The sequence below is a fragment of the Octopus bimaculoides genome, chromosome 7, assembly GCF_046866305.1.
Source record: "Octopus bimaculoides isolate indiv1 chromosome 7, ASM4686630v1, whole genome shotgun sequence".
NCBI classification, from domain to species: Eukaryota; Metazoa; Mollusca; class Cephalopoda; order Octopoda; family Octopodidae; genus Octopus; species Octopus bimaculoides.
In genome coordinates, this window is record NC_142934.1 from 41,244,416 (window position 1) to 41,265,171 (window position 20,756).

At 33.1% G+C, this 20,756-nt stretch overlaps 1 long non-coding RNA gene across 4 annotated transcripts; it reads left to right on the forward strand.

The window, feature by feature from the left end:
• The first annotated feature begins 218 nt into the window (after positions 1-218).
• LOC128248295 (uncharacterized) lies at positions 219-20,085 on the forward strand. Of its 4 annotated transcripts, XR_016242619.1 has the most exons (6): positions 219-778; positions 1,499-1,632; positions 7,239-7,340; positions 13,463-13,630; positions 15,619-15,767; positions 19,710-20,085. It is a non-coding gene; the product is annotated as an uncharacterized LOC128248295 (long non-coding RNA). The 4 variants fall into 4 exon arrangements; XR_008264531.2 differs by lacking the exons at positions 15,619-15,767; positions 19,710-20,085 and adding an exon at positions 3,936-4,061 and having other exon boundaries at positions 13,463-14,663; XR_016242618.1 differs by lacking the exons at positions 15,619-15,767; positions 19,710-20,085 and having other exon boundaries at positions 13,463-14,663.
• Positions 20,086-20,756: the final 671 nt, after the last annotated feature.

Consider the following 20,756-nt stretch of genomic DNA (forward strand, 5'->3'; position numbering starts at 1 on the left):
AGGAAGGTTCTTGACATCTAAATTTACTCGTTACAGCCCGATGTTAGGGCTAATCTGTTGTGCGTATATAAAATGATGATGATGATGATGATGATGATGATTATGATGATGATGATGATGATGATGATGATAATGACGACGACGACGATGATGATGATGATGATGATGACGACGATGATGGTTATGATGTCACATTAGGAATGAGCATGCCCCCCCACTCTCCTGCCTCTGTAATAGAGTGGACGAAACCATTACTCATATCGTGAACGAATATCCTTGACTTGCCAAAAAATCACTATACGTTTTGGCGACATGATGAGGTAGAGAAAATTCTACATTAGAAATTATGCGAAAAGTGAAGTCTAGAGAACGTCAAAACATGATATGAGCACAAAACCGAAGATGGTGTCGGAGTTAGAAACCTCCAAAATCGTTTCAGATTTTCCAATCTAAATGCTAGAATACACAAAGGCGTATCTATTGTTGGTGACCTTTCACATGTGCTATATAACTGATGTTGCTTGCCCCTTTGACCCACGAATAGTCAAGATGGAAGGTAAAAAATAGACATATACAGTACCCGTAAATATGAAACAGCGCAACTATGGAAAATGAAGAAGGTGAAGATAGTGCCAATTATTGTTGGGTCCTTGGGCACTGTATCAAATAGCATCACTAGGAATATAAAAGATATCATAATATAGTTCCCAGTAGAGTTGTTACAAAATGTTTGTCTCCTTGCCACGGCCAGAAGAATCAGAAAAGTATCAGATAGTTGGTAAGAACACATAGCATAGCACCATAAGTTGCCACTAGAAAGCCCTCTACGCATGCAGGGCTCCAGGAAATCCAACAAAAGTTGATTATTGAAAAAAAAGTACTCCTAATAAGAATATATATATATATATATATATATATATATATATATATATATATATATATATACATATATATATATATATATATATATATATATATATATATATATATATATATATATATATATATATATATATATATATATATATATGTATATATATGCAAGTTCTACACATCTCAGCGCAAAGTAAAATAAAATAAAGTAATATAAAAATGTAAAGAATCTTTACAACTACGACAAAAGTATTTGATTTTTGCAACAATGATAGAAAGTAAATGTTACGATCATTTAACTTACACGCCATCAACAGCAAAAAGCAAAAGAAAACTTATTGGAATATTTTAAATGAAAATCAGCATCTCAGGAGAGAGAATATTTTCTCACCTACAGACAGACTGATGCACAGAACTTCACTAACTGGAAAGGTCTGATTTTATTGAGAGTCTACGTAGCCTGGTTTTCTGAAGCAATCCAATGGCCATACGTATAAATGAAATTGCATCTGATATCGACATCACGAGTATGAGCCTCTGTCATAAAAATCATACAGAGTCTCACTTCGTCTTTCAGTGAAATAAACTAATAGTGAATTGATAAAATGGTTTGAATTTATTTCAGAACAAACGAATCTTGGATTCCTGCAGACTGACTTAGAGAATTACACTGCATCAATTTGGAAACTACTGATCGTAACGAAGCTACACTTTTCCAAAGATATTACACCTGGCGGATTATTGTACATTAAGACAATTGTGAGTAACTCCTTTTCACATTTGTGAGTATCTTAATAAAAATAAGTGACATTATCAGCTTCTCCGTGAAATACTCACATGAGGATAAATGGCTAAGGAGAAATAAGGGGTATTTTCAACCTTAATATTTTAATAACACGAGAAACCATTTCCCAAAATATGGCGGTGAGTAAGTAGACTATGATTTTTCTTTTGACATTACAATGCATCAACCCACTGATATATGAAGAAAGAGAGAGAGAGAGAGAGAGAGAGAGAGAGTCAGAGAAACAAAGAGAGAGCGAGAGTCAGAGAGAGTCAGAGAAACAGAGAGAGAGAGAGAGAATGGTGTGTGTGAGGGAGGAGAAACTGTCATCTTCTGCATTTAGGTAATATGTGAAGAATTTTTAGCTGCTATTTATATTCACTCAAATGGTGACGAGAGGATATTTTATTTGCCATGTGTAGCATCAAAATATTGCTGTGAAAACCTGGTCTTAGAGCAGATCGGTCATTAGCGATATTGCATCCATGAATCTACCGAGCTCCACTGTGTTATTAGATATTTAAAATCTACATTAAAATCTACTTTAAAATAAAGCATCACCGCACCATATGAGGGAATGAGAGTATAATTTGTTTACTAGTAGTTCCCGTGACAACTTTGAAACTCTCAGTTGTCTTCTGCAAGCATCTATGTCTAAATTGTTCTATAAAGTGAAAAAAGCATCATAAAACAAAATGTAAGCTATCAACAAGATGAAACGCTTACACAGTGTGTATTCTCCTTTAAGGTGATCACATTTTATGCCAATATCAATGCTAATGGAAAGAATGAATCTCACATGATCTTTCTTCTTTTTCCACATCGTCATCATATGCGGCTTTACTAAAAAAACAAATAAAAGGAACAAATACAACAGTTGTTAAAATCTTTGATAGAATAAACACACACACATACATACAAGCACACACATATACATGTATAAGCATGTATATATACATATATATATATATATATATATATATATATACACACTGCACTCACATTATATATTTATACATATATGCATTATATGTATACATATATATGTATGTGTGTGTGTATATATATATATACACATACATATATATGTATGTATATATATATATATATATATATATATATATATATATACACATACATACGTATGGCAGAGAAAGAGGTAAAAATGGAGATTGAGAGAGACTGGGTTACACGTGCGTCCCTTAGATGCTTTGTATGATTCCATTACTAAAGAATAAAAAGAAAATCAAACAAAATGTGAAAGAAAAAAATTAAATACACACAAGAAAAGTAACTATTAAAATATACGTAGTTTATGCAGAACACAATCTTAGAAGCAGATAAAAGAGGATCAGAGGATTAGGGTCTTGTAGATTTTTAAAGTTCAGCCAAGTTGTAAGCTTTGTTCAAATGGACTCTAATGAAGAGTATGCAGTAAGAATTTTAGAAAGAACCTGCAAACAACATCACATAATATGGACGTAGATGGTATGTACGTGACTGCTGTGTAGATAAAAAAAATGATTTCACACACATAGCTTGAATCAGAGACATCTGCTTCTTTTTATACATGTATCAGTACATGATTATACATACAGTCGTTAATACCTGAGACACAAATACATACATACGTATAAGGTCACACACACACACACGAACGCACAAACTCACGCACACATACATAACTGTCTATGTATGTAGAAACATCAATAATGATTATCATGTAATTACACGATGCATAATGAAACTAACATACAATCATGCACATATGCAGCCTCATGTAACATGCTTTTATGTGTTTTCGTAAATATGTGAACCTTATTTCTACTATGTTATTTTTTACGGTAGTTTAGCGAATAGATCTCCTCACCTCACTCTCTCGCTCTCCCTTTCTCTCTCTCTCGCTCTCCCTTTCTCTCTCTCTCGCTCTCCCTTTCTCTCTCTCTCGCTCTCACTTTCTCTCTCTCTCGCTCTCCCTTTCTCTTTCTCTCGCTCTCCCTTTCTCTTTCTCTCGCACTCCCTTTCTCTCTCTCTCGCTCTCCCTTTCTCTCTCTCGCGCTCTCTCACTCTCTTTCTCTCTCTCATCCTTCTCGTTTTAACATTTCAGTGTCACATCAATCGACATTTAATTCCTCGCTGCGCTTTCATGTCTTTGAAATATATTATTTTCGAATATCGCCTATTGGTATGTTAACTGTTTAGGAAAACGAAGTGTGCTAGCATATGTTTATTTGAATGTGTGCATAGTTCATATAATGTTTCACTCACATTTTGCTAGAAATATTCATGAATTACATCTATAAGAAATGGAATCAACTCTAAACTGAAACTATCCAAACATGCCACGATAATGCAGAACTAAGTATTCAGGAACAATACAATCAAGGCTTGATTTGGAACAACTGTCAGTATCGATAGTACTTTTTCTTTTCTAATTTTTTAAAGATTATATTTCCATATTATTACTTCATTCCAAGTAGCGTAAATCTTCGTTGAAATATTCCACTTGTGAGCTATATATTTTTTTGTGCTTTCTAACATATGTACAGGAATAATTGTTTATAATTTATGTACTACAACTAATGCAATAGAAAGCCTCAGCAGTTTGAAGTTTCGTGATCTGTGGTTGTGAATAAATACTTAAATGATATTTCGGTCTAGAATAGTTTATGTGTTTTCTAAAGTAATAGTAAACATAAGTAAAATGATAAATGTGAGAAAAATAGATTCCAAAATCTTAGCAAAGTCAAACCCAGGCTCTGGTAATAAGCAAGCAGTAAATTGGTAGCATTGTTCCTTTTAAAGATCTAATGAGATATAGTGATTATCTGCAAGTGGGGAATATATCAATCATGCTATTTATGTTTAGAAAATACGTGGGAATCCTGAAAAAATCTGCTGAATGTAGTGAACGGCGGAACTTCAAATCTTGCTGGATGGAATTTTGATTCGTCTTTCAAATAGTTTTGAGATAGATGCCTACACAAAGCTTGTTTCCTCTTGAGGAATTTTTGTTCGTATAATGTCTCAACTCGATTTGATAGTAATGATTTCAGTTTGAGTCTATATCTGAGTAATAGGTTTTAGTGATCAGGCAGAATGAATTTGCCGCACTGTTATAAAATGTCGAAGACACCAGAAACTATCTGCAGATTGGTCAGGTTTCTTCGTATATAAAGTGGTGATGTAGAAACTGCTTCTGCATAGTTTTAAATGCCTGAAAGTAAGAAGGTGGTAGATAGTAAGATGTGCTCAAGCATATGCATGTGTGTGCATGTGTATGTGTGTAACAGAGAGAGAGAGGCGGAAGAAGAAAGAAATTGTGAGACAATGTATTGCATAATTAAGAGAAATGACAGGTTAGAAGAATTCGTTTCTTAAATTCTGTATGAATAAGGTAGAACACCAATATGTGAAAGCAGCAATAGATGGCACCAACTAAATACTGACAAATGAAGCATACATATTACCTTCAAAGTTTTAACACAAGCTCACATATTTCGGTGGAATGGTGAAGTCGACTACATGGTCCTCATTGCTCAACCGGTACTTATTTTATCGGCCACAAAAGGATAAAAGGCAAAGTCGACATCGACGGAATTTTAATTCACAACTTAAAAACGGACGACATGCTGCTAAGCATATTAGCCTGGCTTGCTAATGATTCTGCTAGCTCGCCATCCTAAATAACCTATTAATATTGATGTGTCTCTTTTGAGTAATGATTACAAGTTCTCTGGTAATTATTTTGTTCAGGACCCATCTTTAAAAGTGGCGACTGACACAGGAAAAACTTTTGAGTAGCGAAAATAACCTGCATAATTTTCATTCCAAGTGTTTCAGCGGTTCAGAATTTTTTGCTAAGTGACGAAGGATTGACTATGTGATGCAGTATCAGAATGTTGCTGGAATCTACTTTTTTTTAACACCGGGAAAGAAAATGAATTGTTGACGGCGGTGTGATTGGAGCAGAAATATAAATTAAATAAAGCAAGCAGTCCGTCGATAATTTAGTTATGATTTTGCAACATCTTTTACACAATAAAAGCATAGAAGGTCGTAATATCTGTTTCAAATTTTGGCACAAAGCCAGCAATTTCGATAGAAGGGTAAATCGATTACATCGACCCTGGTGTTCAAGTGAAAGGATGAAAAACAAAGTTTACTTCGGCGGAAATTTAACTAAGAATTTAAAGACGGATGAAATGCAGCTAAGCATTTTACGTGGCATGCTAGCATTTCTGTCAGCTTAGTACCTTAGCAATTTCTAATGTTGGTTTCAAATTTTGGTACAAGGCTAGCAATTCCGAGGTAAGGGTTAATTCGATTACATCGACCCCAGTGCTGAACTCGTAGTTCTTTGATCGACCTGGAAATGATGAAAGATAAAGTCGACCTCGACGGAATTTTATCTTAGATGGTAAAGGCTGACGAAAGGCGACTAAGCAGTTCCCATGCCGTGTTAACGATTCCTCCCGCTTGTTGACTTAGCGATTCATAATATTGAAACCTAAACGATACCCAAACCTAGAGTCACTGAGAGAAGAGACAATAAATCATATCGATGCTAGTATCAGGCTGAGTACATGAATAGTAGACATTACTTTGGACCCGAGTGTACATGTGGCTCTGCTGGTGTTAGAGCATAGAATCTAAAGGAACACTTATACACATTGATACATAATTTAGACAGAACGCTACATAAATTTTTCTGGCTAAGTTGGATGAGAGAGAGATAGAGAGAGAGAAAGTGAGAGAAAGAGAGAGAGAGAAAGTGAAAGAAAAAGAGAGAGAGAGAAAGAGAGAGAGCGAAAGAGAGAGAAGGACAGAGATATAGAAAGAGAGAGAGAGAGAAAGTGAGAGAGATAGAAAGAGAGAGCGAAAGAAAGAGAATAGGTGAGAGGTATACGCACCAATCGCACTAAGAAGCATCATTAAACTACACAAATAGGTAAAGGGATAATTACAAAGAACTAGATCGAATACCACAAGGCAGCCAGCCTGATATTCTAACAGTAGTATGGCCAGTGATTAGTACGAATAGACAGGAACTTATGAATTTATCATTACATTGGAAACAAGTAAGGATGCTTGTAATAGCAACGTTAAGTCTTGTGCGGCTTTAATTTGAAGATGATGATTCAGTTTCTTGACCAGTAATTATGTTATCAATGCAAGAATGGTGAAAACGAAAGTAAATCCAGATGCTTTATGAATTAATACAACGACAGTTTCTTTACTATGGCTGCTTCATTTGCCTCTCCGAATCTTTTCAATAAGACAGCGCAATTGGGGAAGCTTTATATACGTAGTAAGAGATAAGAATTGATTTTATAGCTCTCTGTATCTTTCAATTGCTTTAGTATTGATATTTTCAGGTTAATACTTATATTCTTATCTGTTTGTGAAGTGGGCTTCAGGCATAACTTCAATATATTTTTATCAGCTATACATCTTCTAATAAATATGAAACTGCATGTGTTTTCTCAAATGTACATAGTTACATAGAGTGTTTCCAGTGATTACATAACCTACGTTGAACATAAGCTCTAAATACAACTATCTTCGTATTAATTTCCAGCTATTGTTCATCTTCCATGGCAGTCCTAGCATAGAAATCCGGCGATAAACAATGAAACCGACACGATCATCCTTTTTTTTTTTCTACGGAGGGTTTATTTATGTAAGAATACATTTAAGTAGACATCGATTGAATTGATGAAGATTTGCATGTTGTTGTTAGAAAGTAAAAACCACTCTCCATTTTTTGTTCAATATTTCAAAGGTTTTACGTATATATGAATATTTGTTGTTTCAATCACATTAGCTCTTATAAAACACATGAAAGATTTAAAACATTCAAACATTCAATATTCATTTCTTTTCTACCCAATTATAACTTAATATAATATTTAATATATTCCTTCGTTTTAATGAATGATTTACATGGTTAAGATGAAATTTGGTCACTGTTTATTCCAGATGACATTTTGAATTTTTATATTATTTTCATTTAACACCAAATGCTCTTGACAACGCTATTTGTCCTCCGATTGCTGTCTTTGTACCTATTTCTACTGTTTAACGGTTCCTCTATCTCTCTCTCTCTCTCTCTCTCTCTCTCTCTCTCTCTCTCTCTCTCTCTGTCTCTCTCTCTCTCTCTCTCTCTTGTTTCTGTCGTTTTCTCTCTCTCTTGTCTCTGTCTTTTTCTCTCTCCCTTGTCTCTCTCTCTTACTCTATTCTTCTCTCTCTCTCTCAATATATATATATATACATATATATATATATATATATATATATATATATATATATATATATATATATATATATATATATTTATATATATATCAGTTGTAGTTTCAGTAACAGATCATAGCGGTACGATGTTTTGGGTGAGTCCTTTGGTTGATGGTATAAACAAATTCAAGATACCCCTGATGGCTTGCCTTTCCTCAGAGAAACTAATTCTACTGAAAAAGCCTCAATTCACCAGAACCACAACCACGCAAGATTTTCCCGCTTCTGTGTTTAATACTTGTAATGGTACGGTTGGTTGTAATTAGACCAACGTCAAACATAATGGCATATGGTATTTAGCTACACGATCACAGCTTCATAGTATTCTTATAATCGGAACTGTTTCTTACTCAGCCATGCAAAGGGTGAAGAATCGATACTCGCTTACTACTACCAACTAAATAGAGTATTCCATTGATTTTCATGATAAGCTACGTGTTTAAACTGCATGGTTATTATTTTTTTGTGTGAATATACATACACACACACGCACACATATATATAAATATGTGCATGCATACATACATACATACATACATACATACATACATACATACATACAAGAAAAAGGGGATTATAAATCCAGGCGAATACGGTCCCCAATATCGACATTTTTTCATGACGTTGGAAACTTCTGAACCACTCGTTCACTTGTGTGCGGCTCATATTCTCCTCTCCATACACTTTCTGCAAACCTGGGCAGACCTCTGAGCAGGTATCGCCATGAAAACCTTCTCTGTCGTGGTCAATGCGATGAGCACATGCTACTCACCTTCTTTCCAAGCACTGTTGTAAATGGCGAATGTGAGCTAGAACGCTAAAACTTAGTGCACATCCACAACATAGTTGAGGGGCAATATTTCCCAAACGGCTTTACTCTGCATGCTTTAGCTTCATTACTATGGCAACAGTCTGGATACTTATTGATCAGACCTCGTATATTAGAAAAACACAAAATAATGGAGGATTAGATATTCTTTAATCACCTTACGGAAGTTTCGGATAGATTGGAAAATTCCAAAATTTTGTGATGCAGGAAATACGCTTGTTAATAGATCCCATATTTGATCGACCGGGATTCTCCGGTGATAGAGACATTTTACATCATCCTGTCCTTATCAAATCTATACCACACTGCTTAGTATAGAGAACATTTACGTGTGATAGATAGTAGTAAAAGTTACAATATTTAACCGGTGTAAGGGATATCGAGATATTTCAGGAGACCTACTAACAAATCGTATTTATCAGAACATGACAGATTATCAAAATTCCTCCTACCTTTAAAGCATTATTGACCAAGTGAAATGCATAGAGTTGTTATGTAGAACCATGACATTCAGTTGATATATTATTAAGTCACTAAAGGTTTGTTATTTGATCAATATCATTTATTCAAAATGTAAACTCCGAGTAGATGGTAAACTGGGTTAATGAGAATTATACAGGAAAATAACCAACGTATTATTGACTTAGAAAGATATTCTGTTTCCTAAAATTTGTTTTTTTTTCTTGAAGGAGTAAATATTTATAATTTAAAATTAAAATCACTGCAAAATTATTAATATACATTAAGATACATTGAGATATGACCATAACATTACAAACGTAAATGAAAAAATAATTAAAGAATAATCTTAAAAATAATTAACAAATAATGAAACTATTATATTACAAAATTTTTAAAATTAAAACAATAATATTGAAAATAGAATTACAATAGTATCAACAACTACAAAAATCATAATAATAATTTAATATAACTAAATTAATTAGATAAAATATATATTAGTGTATCTATTAAGTAATCCTACTTACGTTAAAAGTATTTAGCATAGTGTGTAATATACAGACACTTATATAAGGGTACAGAGATCAGTATTCCACTCATTTGGGAGATTTTAAATGCTCTTCGCAGTAGATGTGTACTTCTTAACATTAATTCATTTTATTTACTTAACATAAATTTGGGTGTAAGGACATGCAGTGTCTCAATGAGGGATAAGTTGCAGTTACGCTTACCTCTATAATGAAGTGTAATGCCCACAATTATATATATGTACACACACATACATAGACACACACACACATACATACACACACACAAACACACATACACATGTATTTACAAATTTATACATAGATACACAAACACACACTCACACATATACATATAGTGTTGCCTATATACATATAGCAATATATTCTTTTGTGTTTCACTGTATTAATACATTAATATAGCATTTATCCAAACGCATCATTGCAATATATTCTTTCATTCTTATAAATAAAGAATATATTTAGTTTATTTTGTCATCCAAAAGTTGCACACCGCACACTGAACCTTTATAGATTTCGTTCCATCAAAAAGTTCCCGGATTAGATATTTTTTAATAAAAATTACTTGTACTTTAACATCGCCTTCGAAATAATCATCTTACGCAGCAATACACTGATTCCAGCGTTCCTGCTGCTTTTGGAATCCGTCCTGGAATTCGTTTTCCGTGCGCGAATTGAGGACCTTCTGCGGTTGGTTCTGGATCTCGACAACAGTGTTAAAACGGCTACTTTTGAGCTTCATTTTCAAATAGAGGAAGAGACGGAAGTCCGAAGATGCTGAATCTGGAGAATAGGGTGGCTGCGGAATAGGGTGGGTTTTTGGCGAGAAGCCCATGCGTGAGGAGAGCTCGGTGACATAGTGCATTGTCATTGTGAAGAATTCAATTCTTCGCGCTCCACAGATCCATTCCCTTTCACTGAATGTTTTCCCTCAAACGCAGCAGGAGAACTCTGGATTGACGTCTCACGCTAGGGGAAGAATTCTGAAAGCACAATACCATAGATGTGAAAAAGAAAATATGAGCCTGCTCTTGATTGATCTGTGGCTCTGTCGTTCGCGCATGCCACTCGAAACATTGCGGACGACCCACTGTATCGTCGACGTATGATTCCGAAGCATACTCAATGTCTCTGTTGTAGACTCCCCAAGTTTAACGCAAAATCACACGTAGGTTCTTTGTTCCAGCTTCCTGTCTATGACAAAAATCACAGACTGCACGATACACGTGATCAAAAAAACACAAATTTCACAAATTGCGAAGTAAACACAGAGATGTCATTCGACACACTGCCTCATGAAGGTCATTGCTAGCTGTCACAGCGCATGCGAGCGTGTGTTGCCATCTGTTGGCTCGCTACAGAACTAGTGCGGGAAACTTCTGATATCATTACGTAATTTGGTTAGTAGGACTCGTCCGTATATGTACGTGGCCCTGGCTCGGTAAATTTAATGTTTTGTCATAAGTTATTTATGCAGGTTAAAATATCACTCACGTTCCCTACTCATAAATTCAGCCTAGTGTTCTGAGTCATTATTATTTTTGGTATTCCCGAATCCCTCCTCAAATTCATCTTTTTCAGTTTGAGGCATTTTTTGTACAACACGCAGTCATTACCGTTTTTCATTGGAATTTTTAGTATAGTCGTCTTGCATTGTATGTCTCAGAAGATATGCTCATGTTTTAGCATTATTAGGTAATCTTCCACACTTCCTCCATACCATAAAATGATATATTCATTGAGGTATTTTCATGTGCCACATAGTTTGGTTTTGATATCTATCTATCTATCTATCTATCTATTTATCTATCTATTTTTCTGTCAGTTTGTCTGTAAGTCTGTTTGTCTGCCTGTCTATGTTCACTACACACATGCACCTGTATATGTATATACATACATATATACATTCGCACACACACATTTATATATTTACAGACATCCGTGTAAATATATATATATATATATATATATATATATATATATATATATATATATATATACATATATGTATATATATATATATAATATATATATATATATATATATATATATATGTATATTATATATATATGAATATATATATATATATATATATATATATATATATATATATATATATATATATATATATATATATATATATATATATATATATTATATATATATATATATATATATATATATATATATGCACATATATATATATATATATATATATATATTATATATATATATATATATATATTTATATAGGCTTATATACATATATACATATATATGCATATTTACATATATGTATATTTACATACATAGTCACTTAAACAGACACTTAAATTAATACATAAACTAGCCAGAGAGATAGATATGTAAATTTAATATAATTGCTGTAATTTTGGTATGCACAGCTATACCAACCAAACTTTTTCCTATATTATTTTATAGAATGGTGTAAAAACGTGTATTTTATTACAATATTTAATGTAGTTTTCCAGCCAATAGCAGTTTTCATCATTTTCAGTATAGTATGCGGTAAAAGTTTCATCTTTGTAGCACTTATCCATATAAATATATACCAGTATACTTTTTCAAGGCAGTAGAGAAACAAATATGTTAGATATAGTTATTGATACAAATAGTTACTTCTCTCCATGTTTTGTGTTCAAATACATCGGAAGTCATCAATTACTTAACTCAACTGGTTTTGGCTTCAAATTCCTTGCTCAAGCCCAGAGATTAAATCGATTACATCAACCCTAGTGCTCTACTGATACTTATTTTATCGCCTCCCAAATGATGGAGGACATAGTCGACCCCCAAAGGTATTTGAACTCAGGATATAGAGGATGAAATGCCGCTACGCATTTTCCTGTACGCTAAATATTCTGCAAGCTCACCGCTTCAACACAACTCATATTGAGATTAAATATATTAGCTTTTATTCAACATTGGAAAAATACATCAATCAATGCCAGTTTGCTTCGTATGTGCTTTCGGCTTATATTAATGTGAAAACGTTTCGTTTAACACTTACCCTCTCCCTCCTACCTTGATCTTTTCAAGATTTTTGTCAAAAAGATATCGTTGTAACATATTTTCAACTGGACAGTAAGGTCCTCAGTCTCATTTATCTGTGAAAAAGAATGAAAAATAAAATCTTCATGAGTTTATCTGATTGATCATACAACTCGCGTATTTTGTCTGACTGCCAAACACGTTCTGTGAGTTATTTTATATTTATAAGACAAGAAACGTGAAACACGTTTCTAGCATGCTCTGTTATTTAATACTTAAGACTCTTTTCTTGAGTTGAGTATCGGTGGTCAGTCATAGTATATATCACAATAAACAACACGCACACTGGCCCAAATTGGTTGATTTAAAAAAATTAAGAAGGTGGTGAGATGACAGAATTGTTAACAGGCCGGAATATAACGCTTAGTGGCATTTCTTCCGGTTTCTCTTTATGAGTTCAAATTCCCTCGGAGGCAAATTTCCCGTTCTTCATTTCACGGTCGATAAATTAAGTATCAGTTGATCACTGGAGGTGGATGTAATCGAGTAACCCATACCCTACTAAATTTTAGGAATTGTGTCGATAGTTGAAAAGAATAGCCAATATTTTTTAGCTATCCATTTTTACTTAAATTTTTTTTAATTGTATTTTTTCAGTGAACATCCGTGTATAATTCGAAAATGAAATGATGAAAGAGAAATAAGTTTGCAACTCCGTTTGCGTTTGAATGAATCAGGGAAGATGCATTGGCTGAAGTAATCACAATATTGCCAACAGATTATACTTTTTTCCCTTAGGTAGATAACCAAAACAAAGACCTAGCGGTAATTTTCATATTATTTCCGGACAATTGAAAATAAATTTAACAAGATCATTAATTTACAAGTTAATGGGAATGTCAGATATTAGTTTACAAGCAAGGTGTCTACTGCGGATATCCTCTTCAGCAAATGATATATCAAGCTGATCCTAAGCCGATAAGGGTTTATACCAGGCATGGTCGTGAAGCGGGCTGCCTGAGAATGGGCTCAGCGTAGGCGGACAGCACCATAAAAAAAATTGGAAGTAATTCTTCGCTTTGTGTGACATTCAAAATGTCGATCGGGCGGCATTTTGATCGTGATTTATGCATGTACATTCAAAATAAAAGTTAAGAAGTGACAAAAAGGTAGTTTTGTGAAGGTATGGTTTTGGTAGAGTTGTTGAGTCACACATAATACTGTTTCATAATTGCTGACCTTTGAGCATACAAATATCAAAAGTTAAACTTCTACAATACGAGCAACGACAAAGATTAAACAATTCTGAAGGACTAACAGTTTTGTTACTCCTCCTGTTAGAAATAGTAGCAACACTGCTCTCATTTCGAAGAATACTGTTATAAAAAAAATAAGCAAGCAATACACAATAGTTGATGTAGATATTGAAATGAAGGTGGCGGAGTCGCAGCTAGAATGGATTTGTTCTGTATAAATGTACATCATAGGCTACTCGATCAAGACAGCTTCGGATTTAACATCAGAGACGAGTATAGAAATTGTAAAAACAAGAAGGAAAACGACAAAAAGAAAGGAACAGCTAGTAAATTATAGAAGGAATTGACCCCGACACCGCATGACAAGTTATCAGGAAAAACTGCGCTTTCTCAGAGTTTCTGAAGACTTCTCACGCTTAAAATACTTTCAGAATAAATACCCAAGCATAATGTTAAAACTTGGGGAGAAATCTATTCTAAAATTACTACCACGTTCCTTTGTGGAATAGTGGAATACGAAATAAAAATTCGTAAATTCTTATATAGAAAACTATTATATATGGGAGTGTGTGTGTGTCTGTAAGTGCCCGTGCGTATATATGTTTGTGAATTTATACATACCTATATTTATATACCTTTACTCATATACACACACATCGATCATTGACTATAAATGCATTTCACTACAGTCTGTCGGAACTTCTTTCAATTTTCTTCGCCAATTCGCGTTTCCATGACTACATGTAGATCTCACACACATAAACTTTTAAACAGGCACACGAATTTTCGCAACGTACTATACTAAGCGTTATAGAGTTTGTACAATATATTAAGCTTTTATCTAAGATTGGAAGTAAACGCAACTTTTACAGTCGCCTTTCTAGTGAGAGGTCAGCCGAGTTAATAATTCGTTTGTGCTTACTTTAAGGATAAAAGTTTTTGCTTGCCAAAAATTTTAACTGAGTTAATCTCCACTCACGAGCCTTCTTCAATTCATTTACATCCAAAGTAATATATTTTCTATTTAAGGTCAACTATACAGGAGGTCAAACATACACGCTGATATGGTGTCTTGCTTTTACATTTCGAGATGTTTGGTGTATATGCGTGTATGTGTGTGAGTTTATGTATGTACAAGCGTGTTTGTATTTGCGTATGTGAGAGAGTGCGTGTATTACCTTTAAAATTGTTATTCTTCCATTTTCTTTTTATCACTCTATGGGGTTCATTGTTTGGTGGTCTGCCTGAGAAAGAGATATGCGAGAGACGGCATTCGGGAGAATTCACGTGTTGGTATTTGTGATACACACTTGCGTACGTGCATGGCAACGTATATACATACATATGTGTGTGAGTGTGTGTTCCTATGGTGCGTGCGTGCATATGTGTGTGCACGTATGTATGTATATGGATGTAAAAAGGTACGTGAGTGTGTGTAATGTATATGTTTGAAAATGGTGATTGTGGTGAAGGCGTTAGTATGTGTGTGTCAGTTGAATTGTCTCGGTGAAGAAATTCTTTCGCAAATAACGACATTAATTTCCTCCGTTCTTTCAGGATCGTGTAAGCGATGTCAAATGTGACATCGCTTGGAAACTGTTTTACCAAACCATTCTATAACCGGTTTAGTGTGCTTCCTTGCACGTCGCTTTGTGTGATGGCACAGATGACAGCAGAGAAGAAAAGAGGAAGCAAGATTGAAATGCGTATGCATATATTCTTAGCTCAATTCATACTAATATACATACGTACATATAGACATATATGCATGCATGTATTCATACGCGTTTGCATGTAGAACAAAACGTATACATACATACTTAGACACATATATATATATATATATATATATATTCATATACATATGTTTACACATAAATGTGTACATATGTATATATATATATATATATATATATATATATATATATATATATATATATAAATGCATATGTTCTTACACCTACAAACAAAAATATATAAAAAGAAGTGAAGTAAGAATGTATACATGCATATATACACGCACACACACGCACACACACACACACACACACCAACACACACACACATATATATATATATATGCATACACGCACACAGACACACACAGACACACTCACATGTGAACATATGTATAAGTTACTATAGTTGTCCATGTGTGTGTATGAGTGACTTGGTTGTGCTGTTGAGATTGCAGGCGTTTGTGTGCTCCTGGGGGGGGGGGGTGATGAATAAAGGTATATTGAACATCAATTCCTATAGAAGTGTGTATATGTTGTAAAAATGAAAGACAATAGGAAAAAAGCAGGAAATCATTCAGGAAAGAGGAAAATAGTGTATGAAAAGAATAAGAAGATGTAAGATGTGGAATACATCGCTGTGAAACGCTGTAGATAACAAATATAGAGAGAGTAAAGGAAAGTAGTGGAAGATGGATGGCAAAAGAGAAAATATTATTAAACACATCACATATTAGGCAACAGGAAAGTGAATGCCTGAAAGGAGGAATAGGACATGGTGTGTGCGTGTGTGCCTGAGTGTGTATATGCGTATATGTGTGTATATATATATATATATATGTGTGTGTGTGTATATATGTAAATATATATATATATATATGTGTGTTTATATGTATATGCGTATATATATATATATATATATATATATATATATATATATATATATATATATACACATATACACACAGGCACGCATATGTACCTGTATAAATACACGCACATACAAATACTCCCGACGCCCACACGCCCACATAAACTTACACAGAAACACAAACACACAAAACACACACCTTTATACATGTATAACTATCCATACATGTATGCATACATATAACGTTACTTATTTATATGTCGGCAAAATAAAAGCGAAGAGAGAAACAGAGGTGCGCAGGAAGGAAAGATTGAGGAACTAAACATTGAATACAAAAGGAATCATAGTAAAAATTCGTGTAAAGTTTAAAAATCTTGACATAGTAACGTTATTGAGATTGAAATACGGAATTTGTTTTAATAGTCGCATGGTAACGAAACTATATACGGATAATCACTATCCAATCAAAATACATCAATGTTCATTTGAATGGTCGTTGAATACGAATTGAATACACGAATAAATCATCTAGATGATAAAACCAGTGCTAACTGAAATCAAATAATAGGTATCTACGTGCTCAGTCGGATTTGCTAGATATAGCCAAGGACAAAACTTCATTTTTCGCAGCTAGCCCTTCTTCAAATAATGATTATGCGATGGCTACGAGTTAAAAAAACTTGTGATCGAGAGACATATAACTGCCGCCCAAGTAATCAAAGCCGATTTCATTATCACACACTTGTGGCTGAAACTCAACAGGCGTTTACACTATATACAGTGACACGAGAAAAATTCCACATGATGGAATTGAAAGTAACGTCAATCGTTCCAACTTTTCTGTGATACAAAATATTCAGGACAGAAGCACTAGTGAAACCAAAAGCTTTTGACAAGCAATTACTTGGAACACACGTGAGTCTTCCCTCAAAGTCACTAGGCAGTTATTCCTTCTTTCGAATAGGTTTTCTTAGTTTTGCACGTTCAGTACATGTGCATTCTATTTTATAAACTTCGATGATTGTACCGCCCCATTTTGATCAGTTCAAATCAAACTCTTCCTAATCTTGGTCACCAATCTTCAAAGTCTGAAGTTCACCTTTATGAAATCTTTATTCTCTCCCGGGATTCATGCCCTGGGTGTTATTTAGTGTTAGTTCGCCATTAAGAAATTGCGTATGAATCTTGTATCATCCATTATAATTAAATGATCTTTTCAAACAATCATTTCTTTTCAATGTTGGGAATAATAGCTTTTACAAGAGAGTGGTCTCTAGTTTTTTATCTTTACTACCAACTTATACTTAGGATGTGCCTTGAACAGTTTTGTTGGTGTCTTTCAAGTGGATACAGAAAATACAGGGATTTAGGGGTGTGTGTGCAAATCTTCTTACTCTCTAATGAAACAACTCTCAGTCTCTGAGAAGAACAGAACCAAAGCCATAAAGACAATAGCAGTGACGGCAGAGAGGTGTTCCATCTAGATCCGATCGAGTAACAAACCCGACCTCCATACGGTCTGAAGTCAACATTTTTTTTTTTTAAATCTGAAAGAAGTAACTCTGAGTATATGATTGTGGTATCTTTGACGGTTCACCACTACCAAGTCAATCAACTTTATTTCTATCTCAGTATAATTTTCTAAACTGAGTCAACGGACGAGAGTTAGGACTAGACAAAATCGAAAAACAGCATACGTGCATATCAACTTGGCTGATATCTATAAACTGGATGGGGCCCGCCCGCTTAGAGTGTAAGAAGTAAAGGACCGAAACACTTTCCTGGGGGAAGTTTTCTCTCAGAAGAACCAGCTCTTCATCTCTCTTGAGAGTTTATATATATATATATATATATATATATATATATATATATATATATATATATACGTATTTATATATGTATGTACACACACACACACACACACACATACACATATACATATATATATATATATATATATATATATATATATATACATTCATATATATATTTATATCAATATATATATATATATATATATATATATATATATATATATATACATTCATATATATATTTATATCAATATATATATATATATATATATATATATATATATATATATATATATATATATACAAGAATAAGGGCAGAGAATCGTCAATTAATAATAGAATTAATGATTAACAATTCTGCCAAGTAGTTCAGTATGAAAAAAACATTGCTAATCCCTGTATATTTATAATGATAAATAGTTTTACCGATAAAGGTTTTTTTCATACTGAACTACTTGGCAGAATTGTTAATTATTAATTCTATTATTAATTGACGATTCTCTGCCCTTATTCTTGTATATTTTATATTTGATATCTCTAAGTTAGATGGCTAAACCGTAACCAGTTCGACACGGGACTTTTTTTCATACGGGACTATTTGTGACGCACATGGAATGGATTTCTTTGGGGTGAGATGCCTGAACTCGCTAGCCGATGAATTCGTAAGTGCCTTTCTTATCGTTGATTTTTGGTGTCGCATGGCCAAAAATTACCGTGAATTTTTTTAGAGACACTTTCAAATTTATCAGAATATTGAGGCTGAAGATTGGAATAGTGAAATTTTCCATTCACTTAACCATGAAACGATTCGTATCCAATTAACTAAAGGCTTGGTTTGTTTACGCTTTTCCCTCCGGTTTTTTGTTCTATGTGTGCCATAAATATCGCCATCCATTTTAGAGAAAAAATTGTAGTTTGGAATCAGTAGTTCTTTGACTGCTATTTCTAAATTTTCAGTATGTTGGAGAAGCAACTCAATTGCTAATCCCTGTATATTTATAATGATAAATAGTTTTATATATATATATATATATATATATAAATATATCGTACATTATATATATATATATATATATATATATATATATATATAAATAAATATATCGTACATTAATTAATATCTATTATTTAATTGAACGCGATGCATACATTCCCAAGTATCTTCATAAATAATTATGTGTACAGTTGCGATATCTAATCCAAACTCTATTCATATTTTCATTATAGACAAACAATGATCATCCACAAAACTGAGACTTTTTTCAACCAACTCTGATTTTCCAGCATATCACTCCCACCCACAAATCTCGTCGTCTTACACCAATTCTCTACCGTGCTTGAATCGTTTGTGCCAGCAACAAAATTTACTCATAAGCAGTCTGCAGGATTCCAAATGCTTTTGTAGCGTTCTTGTTGAATTTAACACGAAACTCTATTATATAGCCTATTCCACACAGTCCCAAATGCCTTCAACCGAGTAGTCAGCTGTGACAATTATGTTTAGTAGTATGTGTTCAAAGTGCTCTTACAGTCGTCTCCTTCCATCTGGAATAACAAAAGTTGGAAGGTGAGTTTTTATCATGTACAATAATGATATATAAGAATTACAATAACCTTGGACAGATGTATATATATATATATATATATATATATATATATATAATAATAATAATAATAATAATAATAATAATAATAATAATAATAATAATAATAATAATAATAAATAATAATAGGGAATATAAATTCAAAACTTACAGGGAAAAATTCAATTTAGCAACACTAAATGAAATTTCAAAATATATAATATATGTATATAATTTAGAGAAAATAAACGTCTATCAATTAATTCAATAATAAAAAATGTTATTGATACCATCTAGAAAAATTAATATACTATAAAAACCACCTTATTCTAAAAATCAATAATGAATATAAGACAATAAATAGTAAATGGGATTAAATAGACTACGCGCGTTTCGTGGCTATATTTTCAAATAGATAACAGCAATAAAATCAATCTGATTTAAAAGTAAATCGATCTAAAATTAATTCTATTTAAAAATATAGTCACTCTTCAGGCCTAAAATAATAATAATAATAATAATAATAATAATAATAATAATAATAATAATAATAATATGAAGAAGAAGAAGAAGAAGAAGAAGAAGAAGAAGAAGAAGAAGAAGAAGAAGAAGAAGAAGAAGAAGAAGAAGAAGAAGAAGAAGAAGAAGAAGATTAATAATAAAATCAATGTACGTATCTTAACTTATAATA